This window comes from Lolium rigidum, chromosome 2 (genome assembly GCF_022539505.1).
Source record: "Lolium rigidum isolate FL_2022 chromosome 2, APGP_CSIRO_Lrig_0.1, whole genome shotgun sequence".
In the NCBI taxonomy this organism is placed as follows: Eukaryota; Viridiplantae; Streptophyta; class Magnoliopsida; order Poales; family Poaceae; genus Lolium; species Lolium rigidum.
In genome coordinates, this window is record NC_061509.1 from 34180297 (window position 1) to 34186296 (window position 6000).

A 6000-nucleotide genomic window follows, 5' to 3' on the forward strand; every position below is an offset into this window, starting at 1 on the left:
GCCCAAATTATTTAGCGTATAATATATTTTACTTATAAAATTCCACCTCCCGTAAATATTACCAATATGTTTGGTAATTGGTTGAATGGTGTTGATAAGAAAGACAAAGCTAGGATACGAATTGGTGTCTCTGCTTTATGTTTGTCTATTTGGACATTCAAGAATGATTTTATTTTTAACAAGCAAAAGAGAATATTTTTTTTGCAGGTTATCTACCGAGCTACATACTGGATTCAGCAATGGGCCTGCCTTCTCCCGGCGGACCAGCGGGAAGTTATGGATACTGGATGCAACCGTCTGCTAACGGTTACTCGGGACTTTTATTTCCAGGCTACTGGGTGGCGTCATACTAGTAGGCTCCAAAATGGATAGCTATATGTTGCTTTTCTTTTAGAGGGATGATACTTGTCTTAGCCATCTCTGGTCCGAGATGTAAACTTTGGAATTCTTGAACTTTTTAATAAATTAATAAGATTGTGTGCATCAATTGATGCGGAGGCCGGGGTACGCTCCCATTTCAAAAAAAGAAGTTACTACATCCATCCCAAAGCTTAATGCTTATATTTTTTTGAAAAGTCAAACCAATAAAAGTTTGACCAAACTTTTAGAACAATCTATCAAAAAATATAATATTTTGTAGATATCATATGAAAATATATTTTATTATCTATTTAATGCTTTCTAAAAATAATATAAGCCTTAAGATTTGGGATGAAGGTTATAATCTTAGAGTTGTGCAAACGTTGTACTCCCTCCGTCCTAAAATGTAAGGCACCTAAGGATTAACCAAAAGTCAAATGTCACTAACTTTGACCAAATATTTAGGAAAAAATATTTACATCTACAATATCGAATGAACACATTAAGAAAATATATTTTATGGTGAAACTATTGATCTTGATTAGGTATTGTAAATGTTCATATTTTTGTGTATGAACTTGGTCAAACTTTAAAAATATTGACTTTTCACTAATCCTTAGACGCCTTACATTTTGGGATGGAGGAAGTACTACTCCCGAAGAGTCGTCCCGTGGCGGTTGAAAGCGTTTAAGCGTGTGGTCCAAGAAAAGAGAGACGGTATCTGGCACGAGGCAGCCACTCTGTCGCTGGTGCAAATGTGGACGTCGAGATAACAATTTAGCGCCTACTCATACGACATGGTGCCAATTTGTACGCGATAACATCAACTAGTATTTGCCAATCCACAATTTTACTTTCAGATATTCTAAAAATATCATCGAAGGAAAATAGATGGTATATAGCAAATCTAGAAATTCTAAATAAAAGGAGATTTCTATAGGATTTTCATTTTTTCTGCACTTTAACGGCTGTATATTTATATTGTAAACCAATCATGGTTATCTCTAAACTATCCTAGCGTGTCCTCTTGCACAAGGAGGATTCTCAACTAAAATTTAAATTTCATTTTTATATTTCTTAAAATATTTGCAAAAATGTAATCTATTGACAAAACGCATTATTTTATTAAAATTTACATATATTTATTTTATCACGTTCTACATGAAATTACTCTCTCCGATCCATAATAAGTGTGGTGGTTTTAGTTTATTTTTAATTAAAATTTAAATAAAACCACGAAAGTTATTATGGATCAAAGGAGTATATTTTAGGTTTTCGAAGTTGTTTTGTGGCTGATGATGTGGAAGAAACGTGGTACTGGCCGGACAGGTCGTCCATTACCGCTTCGACGGATGAAACGCAATTGGTAGGTTCGAGATTAAGGATTCAGATATTGGAGATAACAAATACAGATTTTCCGATTCAGGAAACAACTCAAATGATCACACTAGTGGCTTTTTAAATACATCCTGTGAACTTTTAGGGTCCTTTGATTAATCCATGCTTGTATCTAGATTTAAAATTTAAATATTTAAGGCAATTCAAATTTTATGATTTCCATAAATAAAACAGACAAATGAGACAAGAACATGGAAAACTTGTCTGTTTGGGAGGCCCGTTAAGGGCCTATTTTTTCTCCCCCGGCCAGCAGATAGATGGCGAATGGTTGAAGATGCTCTAACCCATGACATCTGAGCATACAAGACAAACAAGAAATTTAAATAAGAGGCCGGCACCAAGAATTGGTGTCCTATTTCAACTTCCAAGTCTTCCTATTATATTCAGTCAATTCTAACGATTAGTACGTTCAGTTATGCTAAATAAACCAACCATATGTCAGCTAGGAGGCCTAAAACAAATGCCGGCCGCCAGCATCGGTGCGCTGTGCGCCTGTGCCTATCCGCACAGATAAACTAACTAGCAACTTGGTTGATGAGCTGTGCCTCCATTATACTATGCTAGTATCACTTTGGGCTTGGCGTGTTAGGTCGGCCATTAGCTGTATTCATCTTTGCGGCACATGAAGTATGAATATATATTATATGATGACCCGACGAGCGATGAACCTGCAGGATCTATCTTTTTTTTTTTTTGAAATTAACCTGCAGGATCTATCTTATTAGGCAGCAAAAGCTACTACCTTGTGGAGACCTATATACCGGCCAGTGCCCACACAGTCCCTGGGAGGTCTAAAAAGTACGGCCCACCAAACAAAAGTGGAATGGTAGACCGGGATAGAGGCCCACTTTGTGTTTGTGTAAATAGTTTTCCAGACTACTTTTGCAAAATCCTATATATCACGGCAAATCGTAATTGACGGTCAACGCGTCTGTTAGAATCATGGCGCGTAAAAGGTGCGGTGCATGGGCCTGCCCGTTAAATTCTGATGGCCAGCGGATACTCCAGCGGGAAGGAGGAAGACCAGAGAGGGGGAAGATGAGGTGCATGAGCGAGGCGGCGACCTTCGGAGAAGATGGAGACGAGGCGGTCCTTACTATAGCCAGCGGCGAGCTACTCTCCATGGTGGTGCAGGTGGAGGTGAGTTAGAAAACTTAAGGTTTCATATTCAGGTGCAATGCGCGTGGGGTGGCTGGCTTAGGCATTAGGGTTTGGATGTGCGTGTGTGGTGGCCGGCACCGAAGAGGAAGGTGAGGGGGTAGAGGGAAGTGGGCGCGGCGGTGGATACACGGAGGCCGCGAATCAAGAAGGGTTGGGCGCCAAGGCAATGCGGCAGCGGCGACGGGCGGAAGCTAGCTACGACTATTGTGGGTTCTTGCGTGAAAGAAGATGGGGCGGGGAAGAAGACGACCGTTATGTCGCTGTGTTGTGATTGTGGGCTGCGACCCATTAGTGATGCGCTGCAGCACCGATGCGCCTAGCGATGCATGAAGCGCCAAATAGGAGGACCCATATATCACTGAATGTGGAACACATTGCGTTCTGCCCATGCAAGCGAACGAGTGTTGGGCCAGACCCTTAGAGCGAGCTACATATGGACATGTTCACTCATATGTCCAAGATGTATATGCCACATATTAGTTTTACTAGGTTCATCATGAATAATAGTAGTAGCAACAATATTAGTCAAAATGCTACCTCTAAGAACATATAATTTTCAATAATTCATATCATCTATCATATAAACGAGAAAATCTTTTGATACCTTCAAAATTCTGCATGAACCGGAGTGTGTATACACCTCGACATGAGAATTATCACACGAAACAACACTAGCCTTACCATCACCATCAGATTTTTTTCGGTTGGTAAGTATCGTTTGTTTTCTCCTTGTTTTGCAGCTTCCAACACTCATTAATATTATGATTATTTTCTTACAATACCTGGAGAACTTATCTCATCACTTGGATTTTGAACGACCCCTGTCGGTCTTGCTTATCTTTGTAGTTGTTGGTGTTTCTTTGCCCGATCATGCCTCGAACCTGCAGTGTTTCTGCCTTTGATGACGCCCCCTCTGCATGCACCATAGTTTTCATATTTTCCCTCTGCTGGAGGATCTCATAAAATTCAGCAAAGGTTAGTGCATCACATCTTAATATTATGGTGTGCCGCAAATTTGTGAAGGAACTAGCTAGCCAGACTAATAGTAAAAAAGCGAGAACTTCATCATCATATTTTACCTCCGTGAACAGTAAATTAGAAATTATCTCTCTAAAGATCGATAGGTGATTCATCACCGTCGCACCTTGTTGCAACTTATGCGAGAACTATGTCCCCTTCCCGTGGATCTTATTGGTTAGACCATTTGACATGCATATCCGTTTCAGTTTCGACCACATGGCCACTGTAGATTTCTTATGCAACACTTCATGCAAAATACTACTGGATAGATGAAGTTGAATCAAATATAAAGCCTTACAGTTCTTGCACTTTTCTTCAGCGGTTGATGTCGTCGGATCCTTCCCGCCGAATCCATCAAGTGCTTCATCTAGATTAGAAGTTTTGGAGAGGATCGCCATCATCTTGACTTGCCACAGAAAGAACCTTGTGGTGTAGTCCAGCTATGGTAGAACGAACTTCAATGACACCATGTAGAAAACCCTATATCAAACACGGGCTCTGGTACCACTTATTATTAATACGACAAGCAATAACAAAGAACAAAAAAAGAAATCACAGCAAAAGACACAAGATTTAACGTTGAAAACCCCTCCAACACAGGGGGTGGATGCCAACCAGCAAAACTTCACTTTATCAGCAGGGGGATGGATGGAAACAAGCCATCTAAGCAGCCCCAGAGACCGGTCAGAAGCAGGTCGCTCAAGGCTACTGAGCATTACAAGAGAAGAGCATAAAGCGTACATGCATCTCTTCATGTATTTCCTGTTGCACGGAGTATATCCGCGTACAAGAAGTATAAATGTTAGATTTGGCAGCTCGCCAAGGCTCTTGATATTATCTAGCGTATATACCACAATGTCAAATCCACTTAGATATAGCAGGGATTTCATTTTTCCAATACCATCCGGTAACAATATTTTGCAGTCCCGCATATATGACAAACAACAATGAGAATGGTACAGAGACGAATTGTTTCCATGTGTTGTAGCACACTAATCTTAGTATAGTTAGTCATATGTACATTCCTCAGATGGTACAATTTACACAGTCCAGCGAGAGATCATCATTATAAGCATCACTGAAAAACACCTGGATGAAGTTGAACTCTCACGGAGCATATGCATCTTCACATCTCCCAAACAACAAAATTGTACGATCATGTGACGTACAAATGTTCCTCGAGAATAGTAAGACGTTATTCAATTCTATACAAATAGAAAGCCAACAGATCTTGTAATTAATCCGCTCCTGTAATTCTTTGTGGGTCGTACCACTACAAGGATTGCAACAATTTTTTTTTGCTGCATCTATCTTTCATTGCAGTAAAATGCGATGTGACAAAAAAAATCCATTCACAGTAATAGGGTCTACATATTGCCACAGTTTAGTTTTATCACGCTAAGTACCTTTTTTGTCGCAATAGAAGCCACATATTATCACAAGCTGCATTGACGTTGTAACATGCTAGCGCTATTACGACAGCTGCGTCGCATTACGTGAACTAGTCATTTTGTTCCAATAGAGACTAGGTATTGCAACAAAAGTACATCTTTGTGATAATATTTGAACATATATTGCAACACTTTTAGCATGTGGCGTTGGGAAGACGATTGTTGCAAAAAGTTTGCTCCATGTTGCACCAAAAAGAACGGAAGATCCTCACGCCACCGCCTGCCGGCCGACCTCATCGACAGAAGAGGAGGCCGCCGCTAACCACATACCCATCGACGAGTCGTTCGCTGCGACCCCCAACACCGAAGTAGGCCACCACCGTGAGCCGCCAGGAGGGAGGGGCGCGGATGACCCACCGCCCCTCACCAAGCACGACCGCGTCACCGTAGACGCAGGATCCACAGCCAGGCGCGACGCGCCACAGAACCATCGCTCAAGGCTGATGCCCCAGATTCCGCCCTGGACCCCACCATGCCGACCCCAGACCAGCCCCGCTACCGACCGATGGTCACCGCCGCCGATCCAACGCTTCCTCTGCCCGTGCTTCTCAAGAGGGAGACCCCCCGCCACCCAGAGCATCACGGGCTTTGCTCGCGCGCGCTCGCCAGC